Below are 21,636 nucleotides of genomic sequence, written 5' to 3'. Positions count from 1 at the left end.
TCTACGTGCCTGCAGCAGTGAACTCTCATGTGAGTTTTTTGTCTGGACTTTTGTGATACCTGAAGTGACTTTTTGCTTAACCTGGAAATTGCTAAATAAACCTCTTAACTCATTTAATCATGCGGCTCCCAAGCTCTTGTATGCGTATTGGTCCGATCCAAACCCAGAACGTGATATTAGGAACCAGCCATAAACAGGACCAAGCAGACAGAGCTAAAGAACTTAAGATGTGGATAAAGCAGCAAGAGGAGACGCTACAAGCTATGTATGGAGAGGGGGTTGAGATTTTACCCTCGCCTTTGTTGATGGAGGAGATGGAGTGTCTCGGTGTATCTGACCGGGCCTCCATGGATGTATTACCGGATCGGAATCATACCTCTCCAGCTTGTTCCTCCTCCAGACGACGTCCTCCTCGCCACAAGCGCTCCACCCCAGATACAGCAGCTCCGGCCGAGCTCAACCTGCCCACAGCTGCTTTGCCGGAGCCATCCTCGTCTGCAGCGGCACCTGCTGCGGCCGAATTCCCCGCGGGGTTCGGCTCCCGCCCTGGACGACGTCGTCGCCACGGAACAGTCGCCATTGGGGAGGTTCGGATGGGCGCCTCTAACCCTTCTACCGAGGGTCCATCCGCCATGGCCTCCTTGCAGCTGCTTTCCCCGGAGTTGGTGGGTGGTCACCCAGCGCCCTCTGCAGGTCACCAGTCGCCGGTGCAGCCTCCAGCCCTGAATTGGGTTCAAGCCAGGCTGGAGAAAATGAAAGAGGATTTCATGAAGGGACGTTGCTGTGATTTTGTGCTTCATCTAATGGATCATCCAGAGGATCTGAATCTGGTGCATTCTGTTCTACAGGCCGAATTCATTGCGGAGAGATGGCTCGACGCTCCAGCTCCTCTTTCTGCTGGAGGTCCTTTCGACCCTCTTCTTGTGGCCGGTAGAGCAGCACAGAGCTCCACGGATTATGAGCCACAGCCGTCCACCGTCAAGCTTCATGAGCCACAGCATGCAGCCAAGCCGCTGGACTCGCAGCATGCAGCCAAGCCGCTGGACTCGCAGCATGCAGCCAAGCCGCTGGACTCGCAGCATGCAGCCAAGCCGCTGGACTCGCAGCATGCAGCCAAGCCGCTGGACTCGCAGCCCGCTGCCAAGCCTCTGGACTCGCAGCCCGCTGCCAAGCCTCTGGACTCGCAGCCCGCTGCCAAGCCTCTGGACTCGCAGCCCGCTGCCAAGCCTCTGGACTCGCAGCCCGCTGCCAAGCCTCTGGACTCGCAGCCCGCTGCCAAGCCTCTGGACTCGCAGCCCGCTGCCAAGCCTCTGGACTCGCAGCCCGCTGCCAAGCCTCTGGACTCGCAGCCCGCTGCCAAGCCTCTGGACTCGCAGCCCGCTGCCAAGCCTCTGGACTCGCAGCCTGATGCCAAGCTACACGACCCAGAGTCCAGAGAGGGGTTCAATGGAGAGCCGCCTCTCATCCTAGTTCCTGAGTTTCCTGAGGGGTCCGAGGACGGACCGCCTCTCATCCTAGTTCCTGAGTTTCCTGAGGAGTCCGAGGACGGACCGCCTCTCATCCTAGTTCCTGAGTTTCCTGAGGAGTCCGAGGACGGACCACCTCTCATCCTAGTTCCTGAGTTTCCTGAGGGGTCTGAGGATGGACCGCTTCAGATCTTGGCTCCAGGACCTATTGACTGTGCTCCCAAGCTGACCTACTGTGCTCCTGGCCAGACTGATGCCAGGCCCAGGCCTCTACGGGCCCTGCCTGGGCCCAAGTCTTTGCTGTGGTTCTGGCTTTGCCGCAGACCTCAGAGGCACCTGCTTCCACGTCGCAGACCGCCTGACTCCTCGCTTTGTGGGCCTCCTAGACGCCTGCATCTCTGTCGCTGCCAGCCTCCTAGACGCCTGCATCTCTGTCGCCGCCGGCCTCCTAGACGCCTGCATCTCTGTCGCCGCCGGCTTCCGGATCGTCGGCCTCTTCGCTGGCTACATCGCTGCAGACCTCCGGATCGTCGGCCTCTTTGCTGGCTACATCGCCGCAGACCTCCGGATCGTCGGCCTCTTCGCTGGCTACATAGCCGCAGACCTCCGGATCGTCGGCCTCTTCGCTGGCTACTTCGCCGCAGGTCTCCACGGCTTCACCGTGGTGCAGGTCCGGTCACCCGCCTGAACTCTGTGCCTGCTGGGGACGACCTCCTGGTCGCCCGCCTGAACTCTGTTTCTGGCCCTCCATCCGAGGCCCCCCTCCGCCCACCTGGTTTGGACTTGGTTTGTGTTTTTGTATTAACCGTTCTTAGGTCTATGGTTTCCTTTATTGTTAATTACAGGGGTTGGACAATGAAACTGAAACACCTGTCATTTTAGTGTGGGAGGTTTCATGGCTAAATTGGACCAGCCTGGTAGCCAGTCTTCATTGATTGCACATTGCACCAGTAAGAGCAGAGTGTGAAGGTTCAATTAGCAGGGTAAGAGCACAGTTTTGCTCAAAATATTGAAATGCACACAACATTATGGGTGACATACCAGAGTTCAAAAGAGGACAAATTGTTGGTGCATGTCTTGCTGGCGCATCTGTGACCAAGACAGCAAGTTTTTGTGATGTATCAAGATCCACGGTATCCAGGGTAATGTCAGCATACCACCAAGAAGGACGAACCACATCCAACAGGATTAACTGTGGACGCAAGAGGAAGCGGTCTGAAAGGGATGTTCGGGTGCTAACCCGGATTGTATCCAAAAAACATAAAACCACGGCTGCCCAAATCACAGCAGAATTAAATGTGCACCTCAACTCTCCTGTTTCCACCAGAACTGTCCGTCGGGAGCTCCACAGGGTCAATATACACGGCCGGGCTGCTATAGCCAAACCTTTGGTCACTTGTGCCAATGCCAAACGTCGGTTTCAATGGTACAAGGAGCGCAAATCTTGGGCTGTGGACAATGTGAAACATGTATTGTTTTTGCTTAACCTGGAAATTGCTAAATAAACCTCTTAACTCATTTAATCATTCGGCTCCCAAGCTCTTGTATGCGTATTGGTCCGATCCAAACCCAGAACGTGACATGTGTTGTTTATGCAGGGGCACAATGACTGGATTTATCATGGTACTCAGGTAGTATGGGCTTTTTTCAGACCATTCACAGAGTGTAGGGCAGTTCTGCATTAGCTAGACACACCTGCCCTACAATGTAACACTACCAAAGGCTCGCCTGGTGACAACAGTTGCTGATGCATAGTGCTCTCCTTACAATGGCAAGCTTCTTGGGGAAGCTTAGGTCCTTTGGTGTTTGCAGCAAGATGCTGCATATCTTCTATAAGTCTGTTGTGGAAAGTGTGATCTCTTCTGCCATCACCTGCTGGGGTAGCAACATCAGAGCCAGGGACTTAAAAAAGCTCAACAAGCTGATAAAAAAGGCTGGCTCTGTTCTGGGGACTCCTGTGGAACCTCTGGAGATCATTGTGGAAAGTCGGATTCTTCATAAAATGAAGAACATTATGGAGAACCCTGAGCATCCTCTTCATGAGACTGTCCTACAACAACAGAGTGTCTTCAGTCACAGGCTTCTTCAGATCTGCTGTAAGACGGAGCGCTACAGGAGATCCTTCCTGCCCACAGCCATCAGCTTCTACAATGGCTCTTTGAGGAAACCTTCAATACAACAACATTTAATTTCCCTTTGGGATTAATAAAGTATTTTTGAATTGAATTGAATTGAATTGTGGCTGCACGGTGGTGCAGTTGGTAGCACTGTTGCCTTACAGCAAGAAGGTCCTGGGTTCGATTCCCGGCCTGGGGTCTTTCTGCATGGAGTTTGCATGTTCTCCCCGTGCATGCGTGGGTTCTCACCGGGTACTCTGGCTTCCTCCCACAGTCCAAAGGCATGCCTGTTAGGTTAATTGGTCACTCTAAATTGCCCTTAGGTGTATAAATGAGTGTGTGCTTGGTTGTTTGTGTGTTGCCCTACGATGGACTGGCGACCTGTCCAGGGTGTACCCCGCCTCTCTCCCATAGACTGCTGGATATAGGCAGCAGCTCCCCCGTGACCCACTATGGAATAAGCGGTAGAAAATGACTGACCGACTGACTGAATTGAATTGTATGTTTATTCAATTCTTTTTTTGTGTTGTCAAAATGTGACCTGCATGATGAGGAGTACTGTTTAAATACAAATACTGATTTAACTAGGACATTTATTGGTTGATTCTTGGATGAAACACATGTTGAATTTTGGAAATGCAGGATTCAAGGTTGTATGGAAAAAAAGAAGTTTGGATGTCTCACCCTTTGCTGCCATCATATTGTCTTTTTCTTACTTCGTGTATTCTGGGATACATTCTTCTATTCTTTTAACTGCTACAAATCCATTGCAGTTAATCTGCAAATTACTTGATCCATCGACACATGTATAAAAATTCTTGACAAGTGACACAACTGTATGCCATGTATAAACCCTCCCACCACATAGCAGTCTGCTAATACTGGGACCTGCAAATACACAAATGAAGCCAACATGTGCTGCACACATGTGGGACGTCACTGCTCACTTGTAGGAAACAAGGCTTTTTCAGCTTTAGTTCCCGAACATGTGACATGTATTATCCATGACATCTCCTTCTAGTGTCAGACGGCACCTGTCACCCACAGCTGGCTGGTGTCACCGCATTGCAATGTGTTCCTCTTACCGGAGCTAAAGCAGTTGTTCCACACACAAAAAATGTAAAGGACGACATTGTAGAAACCTGTTATAATCTTTTATTAAATTACTTTTTCAGTTAATTTTCCAGAACTAAGTAAAACTTATGCAAAACACAGTGAGCATATTCTAGCTCCAGGTAAATCAAAGACAGTACTGAATAGAAGTCCTTTGAGCTCCTGCTCTCATGCTTTGCGCCTTCACAGTTGTGGCTAAAGGCATTGTGGTTTTAAATGGTGTGCAAGGTTGGCCCTGTTCCAGCAAACATGATATATCCTGAGGGCTTTTGATTTTTCCTCAACTATATTCCAGGCTCAAACTCAAGAGAGGAACTGCTTTTATCAATAGAAATTTAACATTTTCATACCTGAATTGAAAAGATCAATTTTAAAAAGTATGAATATGAACTAATAAGGGATTTGCAGATAACTTACATTCAAGTTCGGAATGTGTTATTTTTCCCACCTTTGAACTCCTGGGCTAAGCCTTGGCTAGTGCCATTGTTGCAGTTTTCCTTGCCAAAGCACCTGCCTTTGAGTCCTACAAACTGGATCAGTCTAGTGCAGACTGTCTTACAGTGTTGTGAGGGCAATGGTTACAGCTTTTGAGTTAGTTTACTTTTAATCTTAGTCAGGACAAAACGTCTGAACTCAGCTACAGGTGAATAGAAAATCTTGTCAGCACTGAAATAATACAAGCTCTATGTTTATCTTCTTGTTGGTTTTATATGACCTGTCATGGTGAGATGTGGATCAGTGTGCCACATAGAGTGCTAAATATTGATGTTCAAAACAACTTTTCTAAACCTTGTCAGCTCTTTTAATATCCTCATCTGGTGTTTATAAATTCTGCTTCAAACAGGTGTGTAAGTACTGTTCAAAATGGGCTTTATACATACCAATCAGAGATCAGAAATGCATTTCAAGAGCACTGAGACAGTGGAGATGACAGTGGACGTCCGGAGAGCACAACCTACACTGCCTTCCCTAACCAGCCTTAACAACACTGTGTCTACTGTGGATCACTTGTGGTTCCTAGAACCCACCTTTTCTTAGGACCTGAGGTCATCATCACACATAGACATTGTTTGGAAGAAGACCCAGCAGAGACAGTACTTCCTACGGCAACTCAAGAAGTACAACCTTCCACAGGAGTTGCTGGTCATCTTCTACACTCGCATCATCTAATCTGTTTTGTGCTCACCCATCTCTGTGTGGTTTGGATAATCTACAAAACAGTCCAAACTGCAGCGAACAATTAGATCTGCAGAGAGGATCATCAAAGCTGACATTCTCTCCATCCACGACTTATACATATCTAGTGTCAAGAAAAAGGCAGCTACCATCTCTGCAGACCCCACACATCCGTGTCACAGGTTGTTTAGACTTTTACCTTCAGGTCGGTGCTACAGAGCGCTGATGGCACAAACCAGTTGCCACAGAGACAGTTTCTCGCCCCAGACTGTCTTTCTGTTGAACACAATGAACACCTCACAGCCATTGTAGTCAGTTACTCTGCGGGAAACAAATAAGCATACTGTTCCATCACAACCGGCCTTCCCTCTTCTTATAGTCATTAAAAAAAAAAACACACACACACACACACACACATACACACACATGTACATACAGTTCCTTGGCCTTATTTAATTAAGTGTTTATACACATTGTGGTTTTTGTTTGGATTGATGATGATGTAAGATGTGAGCGATGGAAACCGGAGTGACATTCCTTGTTTGTAGACACAAACTTGGTCAATAAAGTTGATTCTGATTTACAATGATAATGGGACATGTGTCTCACTGTGTTGCGATTAAATGCTGAATTCAATACAACAGAGAGAGGATCAAGCATTTCCTGAAATATATATTTTCTGACACTTAATGACATGGTAGCATGTTGGCTCTGTGGCTGCAAAAAAAACAAAATGTTTTTTTTTCTTAGGAACAGTTATGATTCACCCCTAGCACCGGTCATGCTCATAATATGATTTGGTGGGAAAACCCTTAAAGCTGATAGGTTTGCTGTAAAATCAGTTATGCTAGTTGTATTACATAAATTATACCACCTCTCTAGAACATTTTTTGGAAGGGTATATAGCTTCCTCTTACTAGATGTGATAATATCCTTTCTTTATGCTTCTCTCTTAAACTGCATTCCCAAACCACCTATGCATACACCGCCCCTTCCTCCCACATACAAACAACCCTATCTCCGTCTGCAGAAAATGGTCTACAATACATATGCATGTATGTGCCTTGTGAATAGTAAGTATGCGTTACTAATTCAGTGCATTAGTTGCGGACGGGGCTTATGCAAGGTAGTTAGATGGAGGAAATCGAGGTATAAAAGGCATAAACAGTCACTTGTGACACTGTGACAATTTTGGTTTAAAGATTCTTCAGAAGTAGAAAAGAGGAACGGGTCCCTGCTTTCCTCACATATGTGGCTAAGGTTTTAGATGAGTCAAAAGAAAGTAGAAAGAGTTGAAAGATGTAAAGTAGCCATACTTGCACTGGATAGAATAACGTCTGTAACTTTTCGTTCCTTTTTGAGAACGTTTGCTAAAAAGATGTTACCACGGTTAAGCAAATCTGGTCAGATGGAAATAAACCCGAGCAAATGTGGAGTGTAAAAATAAAGTATTATGGAAAGAAATTATCCCTAAAAATAACAAAGAGAACTTTAATGAAAGCAGGAAAAATAGTTGCAATGCAGGAAAGACTATACTAGAAGAATGAGTGTAGAACAGTTTGAGGAAACCTTAAAGTATTTCCACCCTCCTCCATTCAAAGACGATTAATTTATCAAAAGGTGGAACTTGACCTGAACTGAAATTCACCTTCGATTTAAAACCCTCCTTGTTATCTTTCTTTTTAAACTTTCTTCCTTTTCCCAGAAATCTCTTCCCCTTTGCCCTTGCGCTGAGAGCTTGTTAGCCTGGGGGGAAGATTTAACACCTTTAGTGTATTTGAGAGCGAGTGTGCGTGTTTGTCAGGAGGAGATAAAGAAATTAAATAATTCTAATTTTCCGCTTTTATAAGGCAGTATTTCCTGCAGTGTTTCTGAGGGTCACCAAGCTGCAATGCTCCATCTGTATCTCAGCTGTCTTTTCTGCTCTCTGATATCTAAGGATGTCATTGGAGATAGAGATTGGAGCTTTTAATAACATAAAAAACCAAGTGTTGCATACAGTGCCTTGAAAAAGTATTCAGACTCTTTGAACTTTTTAGCTGTTTGTCTCTTTAAAACTGCAAACTTAAGTATAAATTAGTGAGATTTATTGTGGTAGACCAACACAAAGTAGCATTAATTGTGATATAGAAGGAAAAGGATAAATCACTCTGGATTTAAAGAATTTAATACAAATATGAAGAGTGTAATGCGGGTTTATATTCAGCTCCTTAATTCAATGCTGTGTAGAGCTTTCTTTTGCTTTAATTACAGCTGCATGTCTCCAATCTTTGCCCATTTTTCTTTGCAAAGTAGCTTACCATGAGCCAGATTGGTTGCCACCCGTTCACACATGCCCTTGCCAAATTTTGACTTTTGACTTTGACTGGGCCATATTAAAATGTAATATTTCTTTGATCTCAACCATATTGCTCCAGCTCTGGTTGTATTTTTAGGGTGGTTGTCCTGCTGGAAGATGGACGTTGGTTTCACGTTTGTGCGTCTATCAGGATTTTTTTAGGCATTGCTCTGTATTTAGCTCCTAGGTTCTCTGTCCCTTTTACTGAAACACATCCCTAAAGCATAATGCTATGTCCCCTACATGGCCTGCTGCAAACTGCAAAAGGAACTTCTTATGGTTCTCCTTCAAGAATGATTTTTTTTTTCCCGTGTCACTCTTCCATAAAGGTCAGTATTGTGGAGTGCATGACTAGAAACTGTCTTCCATCTGTGCTGCAGATCTTTGCAGCTCCTCCAAGAGCATGGTCCTTTGGCTGCTTCTGTGATTAATGCTCTCCTTGTCTGTCCTGTCTGGTAGGTTCACAGTGCCATACTCTATTCATTGTTGAATAATAGATTTGAACAGTGCTCCATGTTACGTTCCCAGCTTGGGATAGTGTTTTAAAAATTCACACTAACTAGGTGGCTTACAAATTCAATTGGTTGCACTACATTCTACTTAGGGACATCAGAGTAAAGGGAGCTGTATACAAATGCTCACCAGTCTTAGTTTTTTGTGTGTAAAAACAAAATAAAACAAACTATCTTTTTTCCTCCATTTCACTTCTATGCACTACTTTGTGTTGATCTGTCACATAAAATCCAAATAAAACATAACAAGAAAAACATTCAAGAGATGTCAATACTTTTTCAAGGCATAACTTATTCAAGATATGTTAAGTTTAAATGCATGTTTGTATGTAGTAAGTTCATATGTCTAGACTGAAACTCAAGGCCATGAAACACTCAGTCCCCTGAGAGCCCATACATTTTCATTTGTTCAAACTGAGACTTTTATGTGCTGGCAGAAGCCACCAAGGGGAAAATAAGAACGTGCAATTACCTTCGCACCATGCTGGGTTCAACTGATGCCATGCTACGATCCAATCTATCCCCGTCCCACAATAAACCAATTACACCACGCTATAGCGGAGAGAAACAAGCACTGGTTTAGGAGATGAAGCGAGGCTCCTTATTTGTCGTCTTTTCAGTCAGAAAAGTGACTACTTTGGCTTTACTTTCTGGAATGGCTGTTAGCAGTGACCAACGGGTCCTCTGGTCCTGTTCGATGAGCGGACAGCTCAGGAACTGCCGGAGCGAGGCGGGGCAGCAACCGGGGCAGATGGGAACAGAACACCCATGGACAAACACTTTCTGTTCCTGGGGCAATATTAGATTGGTCACAGTAGCCCTCCTGCAAAAGATGAGATAGGGCTTCAGAGATAGGAAGCAGGATAATGATTTGGAGGGGGGTTGAATACATACACACAGGGTCACACGTTAATGTCTGGCTGTATACACACACACCTATTAGTATGCATCAGCACACTTGCCAGCCAATGCAGGTAAACAGGAGGATTGTTGTTTGTCTAAGGATTCACCACAAAGCCAACTTAAGCATGAGATAAAATCTTGTCTTTCCCTGCTGCGCACTAACCAAACACATTTTCCGTGCAAACTCCAACCAGCTTACGTTTCCCCTTTTTGCTTGGACGCTGGTACATAAGGAGTAAACGATAATTACGTTTCCATCCAGACCTGCTCAGTGAAATGCTTGGGCATCGGAGTGTCTGAAAGGATTCCTCTTTAGATGAATGCTCCAAGCAGCCATACAAACGCTTCATCGTGCAGCTTAGAGCACCATTTTGAGATTTCAAAAGTCACAATGTGCAACGTTGTTCTAAAAAATGTCTCCTTTTTCCTTCTGTAGATTTTATACTGAATTATTCAGTTTTCTCTCATCATAAGGGGTTTCCATTTGTTGCTCTACACTCTGGGGAAAAGTGTACTGTCACTGGGGAAATTATGTTTTTCATGTCCAGAAGACAGAAGATAAAACTGAAAAGCTGATACTCAACACTGAGAGTGAACACCACAACTGATGAGAAAAAAGTGTATATGAATCCAAAGAGGGTCATCAATCCTTCATATTTAAAGTCATCCTGTGCTGCTGGTTTATACCAGTAAAAGCAGATGTGGAACTGTTGTTTGCTGCTGTGGAGGGATCAGGTTCTCCTCATAAATCAGGGGAAGCAGCGGGTAACTAATCCAGAACAACCTTCCATACATTGCCTTGCAAAAGTATTTACATCCCTTGAATCGTTTTGCAATTTGTCATGCTACAACAAGTCTTAGTGTATTGCGATTACATTTGTTAGATTAACACAAGGTAGTGCAGAGTTGTGAAGCAGAAAGAAACAGATGAAGAGTTTTCAAATGTTTTTACAAATTAAAATCTGAAGTCTTTTTAACTCCCCCCATGTCATTCATGATGCAGTTACAGCTGCAAGTCTTTTGAGGTAGGTCTCTACCAGCTTCAAATATCCTTAGGCTGAAACTTTCACCCATTGTTCTTTGAAAAACAGCTTAAAGCTTAGTCCGATGGGATGGAGAGCGGCAGTAATTCTCGCCACAAATTCTCAGTTGGATTTCTGGACATATACACCTCAGCATTATGCTGCTACCACCACATTTCAGTGTTCGTTTTATTCTAAACAACGTGTTTTGCATGTAAGCCATGTGGAGTACCATAACCTGGTTTTGTTATGGGCTACTTTCAACAAAGACCCGCTTCTTGCCAATCTTTCGTAAAATCTAGATTTATGGAGTTCATGACTGATAGCTGCCCTGCTTGGAGAACTGTTTTATTATCTAACCCTGTTATGAACTTATTCCTGCCATGTGCTCCTTGGTCTTCGTCATGCAAATTGTTCCAAAATGTCAAAAAATCAGAACAGAACAGCTGCATTTTTACTGAGATTAAATGAGATAGGAAAGGACTCTATTTATTAATTAGGGTGCTGCTGGAGGCAATTGGTTGCACTAGATTTTATTTAGGAGTAGGGTTATGGGGGTTGAATACTTTACAGATTTTTATTGGTAGAAAGTTTTGATATTTTAAGTACTGTAAATATATTTGTATCCCTTTTCTTCCACTGTATTGTTATGCATTACTTTGTATTTATGTCTATTTAAAATATCCTCAAAATAATTGAAGTTTGTTGTTATAATGTGAAAAGGTTCAAGAGATATGAACACTACTGCAAAGCAGTATATATTGAGCTACTTGGTTACTTGTAAAAATCTCGGAGCAAGCAGCCTTAAGTCTTGTTTTCCTGCCTATTTCTATCACCGAACACATTATGCTAATGGACAAAAGTGAGCCCCACTCAGTCAAAGAGCTGCTGTTGCTTTTAAAGGGAGTGTTTGCCTTCATCAAGTTTTAATGAGACTGTAGAGAAATCAGTGGAGACATTGCACAGTCCACTGTATCCCAGCACACTTTCTTAACTCTATTCAGTGAACAGTGTCAGGATTAGGATTATTGATTAATTCATATTTATCAAAAATCATAATTCAAGAAAATAATTTCTTAACCAAAAATCATTACTTACAAATAGAAATCAGAGATGTCCTCTGGTGTTGGGGTTATGGACTCAAATCTCTTAATAATTACAATTAGCTATTCATCATTAACAATTGATAAATTATCAACCAAAATCACAAAATGTCACTGTTTATTCAACCGCTTCACCGAAGGTGGGGGAACTTTGACCTTGCTTTGACAGATAAATCACTCTTGCACAAAATAAACACAAACGCTTCTCTTAATTATATATATGAAGATTTATTGAAGCCAAATAATCCTGATATACCATTATTCTGGTCCAAAAACCTTCACCTAACTAACAAGCACTATTCTACACAAAGGGAATAAAAATGACTACCTAACAATAATTATAAAAGAAAAATATATGTGCATTTAGTGTCTATGAAGATCAAACCAGCAGTTTTATAGACAACATGTGCAATTTGGGTTAACTTAGAAAGAGAAGTCATCCTGGTGTGCTGATGTCTCGATTGCAGCGATCAGCTGTTAAAACGGTGGGGTCACGCCCCTTTAGCCTCTAGCAGCTGATCGCCCCAAATCTCAAACAAAGAGTGATAAAACTCTGAGGTGGGAACACAGTGGAAAACTCCAGTAATAAAACTGGAACAAAGGAGTGGCCAGGCGAGGCCCAGACCACAGTTGCTTTGAATGGAAACTTTAAAGGTCCAACTTCTAACTCCTGGCTGATTTGGGATCAGCTGGACAAAACATGAACACGCACAACTCAGCAGCGCTTGCACAACAAATCAAAACACAGCTCAGCATAAAACACTTCAATCAGTATTGCATGCAACAAGTTGATACCTTGGATTAACTACTGGTGATTCTAAATCACCTTCACTATGCCTCATCTTCCCCAGACTTCTAAATGCACCTATCCAATTAAATATAAAAAGAATAAAATTACTATAATAATGCGTCCATGATCACCTCAAGAAAAAAAACCGGTAAACTTCACATCCGTCCAGGTGGGGAAAATATTAAAAAAAACAGTTTGGTTAACTGAACCAACAAGGAGGAAACTCATCTCCTTGGAAATAAAACCTGTGTGGGTTTTTCACCTGTGCCGGGTGTCGGCGTGGTCTTCGATCAGCATATGAATCTTCTGACCTTCTTGTATCAGACAGATTTCCAGCTTTCAAGCTCTTTGGGGAATGGTTTTGTGGAGAAAAAGTTCGCCTGCAAGCTTTTATCCCTCCAGAAATGCGCCCCCTTTGCGTTGCCCTGTGAGACACGCTGGAAATGGCAACGAAAGTTTATTTTTCACGAGTTTTATAATCCCGGGTGACATCAGAGCTCCGATGTCTGTTGAGCTCCGCATGTTCAACTGTGCACCCAAAATGGATGACTCCAACAACAGGTACAGGAGGAATGTGATTTGTTCAATGTTTATGAACTATCTTTTTATGTTTGAGATGGCTTTTTGCCTAGTTTAAACAGCTAGGAAAATAAACAGGATTGTAGGAGCAGGTTTATCTGCTTTTTGATCAGTATTCAGAAGTATACAATGCAGAAATCTACAACACTTAGGAACCAGTTTACAGTGCAGAGGTGCAATTATAACAACATAAAACGGTCATAAACATTACTTGAAACAATACCAACCCATTTGCTTATTTGGTTAAGTCTTTTCCTCCAATAAGCTCTAAATTTTTAATACACGTGTCGTTGATTTGAAATGCATGGAGCAGTCTTACCTCGTGTTGTAGTGTCACTGATACAGAGTAGTGTCACCTCACTTATACACGCCAAGCTGCTAATGGTACCAGTGGGGATCATATCTGCTCTGCTTTATTTGGCATTCAGTGGTGAGTAAAACTTCATAAGTGCAGACAGAGCATCTGCATACCGTGGCATGAGATAATATATTATTAAAAGGTCACTGATGTGACATTTAAGTTGCATTTGTGTAAATTCCATAGTAGTAGTGCCTATGTTGAGTGTATGTAGTGTCTCTAAGTTGCAAAAATCAGGTCACAGTGTTTTTCAGGCATGGCCAAAGATTCTGTTGCAGTCTGGCTTAGCTATATTTCAAATTGTGCATTCTACAGTACCTGCAGACATCTTTCCAGGTGGATTTAAGGATTAAAAAAAACTACTAAAGCAAAACTAAATCAAATACCAGAACACAATTTTTGAAAGTCAGCATTTAACCACAGCCAATCCTCATCCAAGCTGAACCTATTAGTTAATTTGGTGGTGCTGGTTCTTTAGGTAATGATGTGCAGTATAGAAAACAACTTTCAGGTAGGTGATATTTTACGTTTTCATCAGTGCTGTTTGTGGCATTGCATCAGATGTAGATTCTTACATTACACATTATTAGTCACATCCATATGTGTGTCTGGATCCCAAGTATTCCCAAGTGAAACTTTGAAGCAAATTTGTGAGATGCAAAAGGAATCTCTTAAAAGGGCCACGAGGATAAGTAACAAATACATGAAGTTAATGAATGATAGTTTAATTTTGAGACTGTGCCTTTTGCCTCATTTTCCTCTTTAGTTAAAAGAAGCAAACATAATATGTTCAGTTTGAATGCCCTTTTCACACTAACAATACAGTTTGTTTCATTTAATGATGCGTATTGCCTCACGAATAACCATTTTGGTTTGCTTTAATGTTATTTTCTTTCAGAACCTTATGAGAGCAATACAGCTTTCGTTTATAGACATTAATACTTATACCAGTTATTCTAATGAATGGCTGCACGCCTAAATATCTGCGTTGAGGATTCTCTAATGAGCCCAGGTGGGTGTAACATATGCAACACATATTTCAACATAAGGATGTGTCATTCCACTTGCTGTGTTTAAACAGCTTCCCTGTATAAAATCTGTTTCTGACAAATGAAGTTATCCTATTAAAGTTAAGAAAAGACACCTATGTACATGATGTAGTAAAATGAGTCAGGTCAGTGGCATACCATTTAGTCAGGCTGTTATCCACCTCTATATAGGCAGAGCGCTAAGCTATGTAGAACAAGTTGGGAAAATGAAGTCGTAACTCAGAATGTGGGTTCTCAATGGGATCTGACTTGCCACTAAAAACAATTTCTTATAGAGATTTATTACACTCTTTGAAGCAGTCATACCATGCTCCCAAATACAGTGAACTTGCCTGGGACTTTGGGTCCAGAGGCAGCAACAACAAGTAGAAGAAAAGCAAAGATTATGAGTCATTTGCTCATCACCTTGAGAAACAGATGCAGGAAAAACTTAAGAGTTGGAGGGTATAGAATAAATAAAAATTCATAAAAAAAATAAGAAAAATGTCCATATACAGTAAATAGACAGGATGCTGGTCATTTCACCCGTTTGCCATTTTGTACCTTCACATTCTCGGTTGTTTTGTACTACCTTTTCGGGTACAAAACAGAGCCCTTTACTGTAGGACCTTTACTACCAACAATGCATCACATTGTTTCTGCAAGAGCAATGTTTCATACCTGCTTTGAAAACAATGATTTAAAGTAATATTATAGATTTAACTCATAGTCTACTGTCAGAAAAATGCCATCTTAAATTTACAAATAATATCTACCAGCTGAGGGTCGCTTAGAGCAATTTTGGATCAATCAGAGGTCAAATCCTTTTTCATGAGAGCCAACTGGCTGAAATGGGTATCAAAATCCCACAATAAATGGAACAGGGTACCCGTGGGGTCTTAAAAGTTTTAAAAAAGTCTTGAATTTTTTACTAAATAATTAAGGCCTTAAAAGTATAAAATTTTGAAGACAAATTATAAAATGTCATTTACAGGTCTTAATTTATTTTGTCCTTTAGTGAGACAATAAATGCTAAAATGTCCTAAAATACTGAAGCAAAATGTGTTGTTGGTGTGTGCGAGCAATGTAAGAATTCACGCGCCCAATGACAAATATCCGTTTTACGAAGGGCACGTCAGCCGACTTTCTCCCGCGGGCTCAGTGAGTGGTGGGAAAACAAAACCACCTTGTTAGTAAGTTAGCTTAGTGTGCTTCAGAATGGACGTGTGTCGTTTTAACCCGAAGTGGCAGCAGAATCCAAAATACAAGTGGGTTAAACCTAATTCGGACAATGACCATGAGGCCCAATGCTGTTTGTGCCGAAAATCTTTTAAGCTGGGGACAATCGGACTTATGGCTTTGGACTCCCACATGAAGAGCGCCAAACACGTCGCTTATGCTAGAGCCCACCAACAGCAGGCACCTATTGCTCAGTTCTGTTCAAAGCAAGGCTCTACTTTAACAACCAGCAACGTGGGTACTGCAAGTAATACTGAAGCCTCCGCATCATCAGTAGTACAGCTGGTAGTGAACCTGCGACCTCATTCGCCAACTCTTCGGGCAGAGGTGATTTGGATCCTGAAAACAATTTCGGACCACCACTCATTTACTTCGAACGACAAAATTAGCGTAAAGTGGATAGCTGTACTTTTTGAAACTAATCTGCATTTTATCTCTTGTATAACCAAAAGGTTGCTTGTAAGGCAATAGTGAGTAGTGTTGACTCTTAATGTGAGAAACATGCATAGTTTTTTTATTTCGTTATTGCACAGCTCACAAAGTTAATGTCTATTATTTATGAAAGTCTAAATAAAACAAGTTCAAGTACCTGGCGATTATTTTCTCAGGCTTAAAATCCATAGATTTTTTATTATATCATTCATAATTGTATCGGTATAGCTGTGAAATTGGCATTAAATTTCCTTCTAGGTGGTCTTAAAAAGGTCTTAAAAAGTCTTAAATTTCACTTGAAGAACCCTGGGGGTACCCTGTGGAAAAAATTGAAGAAAAAAAAAGGTTTCAACATAAAGTCGTCAGAACATAATAAACAATAAAATTGAATTATGTTAGACTTGAATATTTTTGTATTATTTTTTTTACCTTGATAGTTCATGAAAAGCCTGAATTACAAAGAAGACTATACTGATTTGCAGTGGTTTAGGTACATGGGTAAGAAATGGTTTGTTTATGGGTATTAGGTGAAGTAGGATGGGACCAATTGGCAACACGTAGGCACAGATTTGGTGAATGGAATAATACAGCAGGAGTCAAACCTGTAAAATTGAGTTAGAGATTGATAAGGTATATAATGATTACACTGTACTGAATGATTCAATTCAGTACAGACACAGAAAAATAGGATGTTAAACCTGATCTGAAACATGGGGGCCCAGCAAAGATATCACACGTAAATTCAATTACACTTGCTCTCCTTTAGGTTTCTCCCAGCAGCAGCTATGTGGAACTTGGTAAGAGGAATTGGGACGGTATATCAATTGTATTATGTTGAAATATTGCCTGTAAGAAATCAAAGAACACCAAAAATATTTCTTTGGAAATTTAACTTTGTGTGTGTGAATACCTTCAAAGGCTTTCCATAATTGCTTCACATTTTTTTTATTTTTGGACAAAAGACTGAAGTATTTGCTTTTACTCTGCCACTTCAAGGCAAGGTGGGCAGTCATTGTGCCAAAAGGGGTTTCTGGTGTCTGAGGCCCGGTGTTTTACAATGCTGTGGCGTGTGGAACTCCTCATTGTCTAAATTGGAATTAGGACTCAAGGGTACTCAGGGATTATTCATGACTGCTTCTGCATAACATAAGCTGATGTAGAAACCCATTGGCTTGGTCTGTGTCAGGTTCCGGTTGAGGCCATATGGTGTTGCCTCAGGGGCCGACAGGGGATCAGTGCTGAGCAGGAAGTGTTGCGTTATTAATACCCCAGGTAAAAAGTTGTATGACTTCCCCCAGCCTTCATTTTTTATTCCCCCTGGTTCACCTCCATGGAGTAAAGAATTAATGTGAGTTTGTGAGCTGGGTCTATATCTCACTTCCAAGCTTTGTGTCCATAACTTTCCAGTTTACTATTGACTTGCTTTCATGCACTTGAGAGGAAAAATGAGTAAATAAGGCAAGTTTAACCCAACTATTTTTAGTGACTGAATTCTGAGGAATGTATAAATTATTGAAGCCTGGCTGAGGAGAGAGTTGTTTTAAAGATTAATAATGAAAGACTGGAGTGTGTGGAGAAACTGGAGACAGGTAGACAACCGGATAGGTGGAGTGAGTGTATATGTGTGGAAAGGAAAGTGGGGGTTGGTACTGCCGGATTTGTATCTTGGGTGATAATAACTGAGTCGAACATATTTTCAGACTCATTTCTTTGTGCTGACACATAACATGCCCAGGTTATTAGAGCGAAAACTTTAACAATTTAATTCTATTGAATTTGACAGCAGTGATCATTTCCAAATTACTACCATTTTTATCTTATTTTAGCTCAGAAATTCCTAATAGATATGCTCGTTTTTGATAGAAATAATGACACTAATATTTAAGGTAATAATACCTAATATTCAAACAATGTTAAGAAAATTTTCAGCAGATTTTTCTAAAATGTCACATCTCACGTTAGAGTGAATGGACCAGCACGTGTTTTAACACTATGATGCTATTAAGCAACTCTTTGATTTTAAGCAAAATCAAAGAGTCTTGAAATAACTTCCCAGAGATTTATGGAGAGATGGCCAATAAGGAATCTAAAATATAAAACATATTTAAAGTTCTTTTGCAATTTTTTGTTTGCTACATGATTCCATCTATGTACAATCTATGTACAATGTAATTAGTCATGAACATAAAGATAGCCATTAAATGAGAAAGGGGTTCTAAAACATTTGGCCGGTGGTGTTTATATTGCTATACTATTATTTTTTTAATATAGCTAAAATACAATTTCTCATCATCATGTTTCTATGGTATAAAGTTCTTCCAGTAAGGGATTATTACTGAAAATAACTTCCCAACACCTAACTTGTTAAAAACCAAAGTAATCCTTTAAATTCAGCAAGTGTTTTTTTTGCTCATGCATTATAATCGAATCAAGAAACACTTGCTCTTTACATGAATACTTTAGTACTTAGGTATTTTTACTCTATATTATATTGTGAGAATCTCTTGTCAGCCCATGCCCATCTATGATACTTTATAATATAACCTTGTTTAAAATCATTTAGCTATTTAATATACTATTATTTAAAATCACTGTCAACATTGTGTTATTTTAATTTAAACTAACGTATTTTCCTGACTATAGAGCGCACCTCAATATAAGCCGCACCCACAAAGTTAAAGAAAAAATGCAAATGTACATATATAAGCCGCATCGGGCTAAAAGCCGCTGATATCGACTGAACTGATTACATAGTTTAACTGAACATAACTAAACTGATTAGTTTCCGAATGGTGCCTGTAGCATAAAAGTGAAAGTGCTGATCAGACAAATCAGAAAAGTTATTAATTGGTTTATTCATCATCCTCCTGCACACTGAAACCACTGAAGTCATCTTCAGTGTCGGAGCTGAACCGCCTCAGAAGAGCTTCATCACATACCTTTTTTGTGTCAATGTCAGTGTTGCTCTCCGTGAAAATTAGCGCTTTCTTCTTCTTTGATTTCCAATTTTGACTTCCCACCTGTCTTGTTTTTTCCACTTTCTGCTAAAGCGCCCGCTGGCGGGTGAAGAAAAATCCACAGAAAGCCGCACCTCATTATAAGGCACATGGTTCAAAGCATGGGAAAAAAGTAGCGGCTTATGGTCGGGAAAATATGGTAAATACTTTGCAAGTATTAACATACATTTTAACGACAGTATGATATATAATATGGAGAACCAGAAAGCTATTTATCCAGAGCAGTTTGAATTTTTAAAACAACTGTACATAATGGTTTAAAGTCCAAAGAATGGCTAAAGTTAGTAGTAATTTTAAAATAAACGGGCTAGTTGAGGACAATATTGAGTCTTTTCTGCTTCTTCTTTTTTCAGTAATACTGGAAACTAAACGAGCTAGGTGTTTGTTAGCTAATTGGTGTTAGCTAGTTAGTTAGTCTTGTTAGTCGGTTTACCTAGACACATGGCAGAGATGGCGACTCCAGTTTAAAACTCCGAGTTGAGCCACACTATAGTCGCAAAATAAATGTAGCTTATCTCCAACATTCTCTCGTTGTTAAGCTAACTGCAACATCACAAAGATACTGCCAGCTGAAAATATCAAATAAAAACACCTCCTGTTCCATTCATTCAGAAGTTCATCACTTGTCTGTAATTTTGGTTACCGAGAAGAATTTTAAACTGTCGACTGCATTTTTTTTTTTTTTAATGAAGGGGGATATTTGTGAGAATTCATTCGATTACCCACGATCTACTGCTCACTGAGAGCAACAAAAGCACCACACTGCATCTGGCATCTCTTTAAAAAGAGCTTAAACTGCACGAATGGTATGATAAAAATTGCTAGTGGTTTTCTAACTATGACTCTTTAAAACCATACCCTGAAACCAGAATCTTGCTTATAACTACAACGGAGCTGTCAACTTAGTTTATATACCAGAAATTTGGGGATTTTTAAGCACTCATTAAAAGCAGTGAGGATCAGTAAAATGTGTATGAGATGTCCAGGATCCCACATGTCATGAAATGCCTTTCAAACTCAAGGAGCGCAGTTTTCATGCAGTTTATTTCCTCAAATTTACCCTAGTAGAAATCCTCATATATCTGTTTCATGTGGTGCACATGTTCTTAGCTAACAAATGAACTTGACAGACAAATGTGGTCTGCTTACTGAAGGCCACAAGTTCTTGCCAAACTGAGGGGAAATCTCATATTTTATGGTTTTATATTGTGCCAGTACAAAGGCAGAAATCCTGAAAGGTTCTAATATTTTTTTTTTACTACTGCATTCATATAAAAAAGTGGGTGTATAAATCCAAATCATATTCACTGTTACACTTACAAAAAGCACTTTGCAAAATCTGAACAAAATGTAAGACCTTTTGTCATTTGCTTGGAATTTATGTTCATTTATGAGCAATTTTCTTCTGAAAATTTGTTTGCTTGTCATTCTGCTCTCGCATCTGACTGCAAAAGCTATTAAATATTAACCAAAAATTAATTTGGCTGTGTGGGAAATGTTCACGCTCTGTATACACAACCTCCACAATGATTACTTTATTTCTTTATTTGTTTACATGCTTTGGTATTTTATTGGATATGCAGTTCTGCCCCTCTTCTGTCTAGTCTTTTTTTAATAATGGGGCAGGTGCTTTAGGATATGTACTTGTTCATCTTGACATTTATTAAATGCCATTTAATGGAGTACAGATGGATGTTAAAATATATTAGAACCACAAAAAGTGTGTACAGGTGCAGCTATATTTAAATTTAACTAACAGAGCTTCAGGATAAATAACTTTCTTTATTGACGCTGTCTATGTTATATCAATATAATCGTTTTTGTAACCAAACCATCAATTTACCTAATCTACACTAGTCAAAGCCCTTTATTTAAGCCCTACATTCATGCACACACACAAAGGGAGGGTCAAAGATCAGACTTCCACCCCCATGCCTCCTTCCATTATTTCCAGTCCAATTTTCTAGATGTAAAGAGTCCTCATGTTGAGCTTAATGCATATGGGTGAGGTTCAAGCATGAATATGGAGGAGATACAGCAAAGACACACACGTCTGACGAGTCAAACCCACTCCCCCCAGCCCCACCCCCACCTAAACCAGCTGGAGATTATCTGCAGGAAGGTGATGGACATTTAACAGCCTGACCCGGCCCAACCTCATGTTCTATTCATGGTGACCTTTTCCATTGCCTCTTCCCCATCTCCATCCACACACAACAGACATTTTAGTCATCATGGACTTCTCCAACTGGTGGCTCATGCAGGTGTTTTTACTGTCATTGCTGCTAATGTTAATGTGTAATCACCACTGATAAGGAAGAGATAGACACATTGGTGCAGAAGGCTGGATGGAAAGTCTAACAGATACATTGGTAGATTTCAACATTAATAGTAATATCTCTGTCACCCTATTGCATATAAGCAGTTCGCGATGCAGTTAGAA

At 41.0% G+C, this 21,636-nt stretch overlaps 1 protein-coding gene and 1 long non-coding RNA gene across 10 annotated transcripts in view; one reads left to right on the top strand and one right to left on the bottom strand.

The window, feature by feature from the left end:
- Positions 1–21,636, top strand: part of agrn (agrin) — a 414,019-nt gene that overhangs the window by 178,881 nt on the left and 213,502 nt on the right. The window lies entirely within an intron of this gene.
- Positions 9,207–19,756, bottom strand: LOC124873157. Its single transcript, XR_007039457.1, has 4 exons — positions 19,627–19,756; positions 19,116–19,232; positions 9,370–9,545; positions 9,207–9,274 (listed from the first exon to the last, which is right to left on the bottom strand). It is a non-coding gene; the product is annotated as an uncharacterized LOC124873157 (long non-coding RNA).

The sequence above is a fragment of the Girardinichthys multiradiatus genome, chromosome 1, assembly GCF_021462225.1.
Source record: "Girardinichthys multiradiatus isolate DD_20200921_A chromosome 1, DD_fGirMul_XY1, whole genome shotgun sequence".
NCBI lineage: Eukaryota > Metazoa > Chordata > Actinopteri > Cyprinodontiformes > Goodeidae > Girardinichthys > Girardinichthys multiradiatus.
Note: the sequence above shows the minus strand (reverse complement) of the source record. Positions and strands in the feature narration are given on the sequence as shown.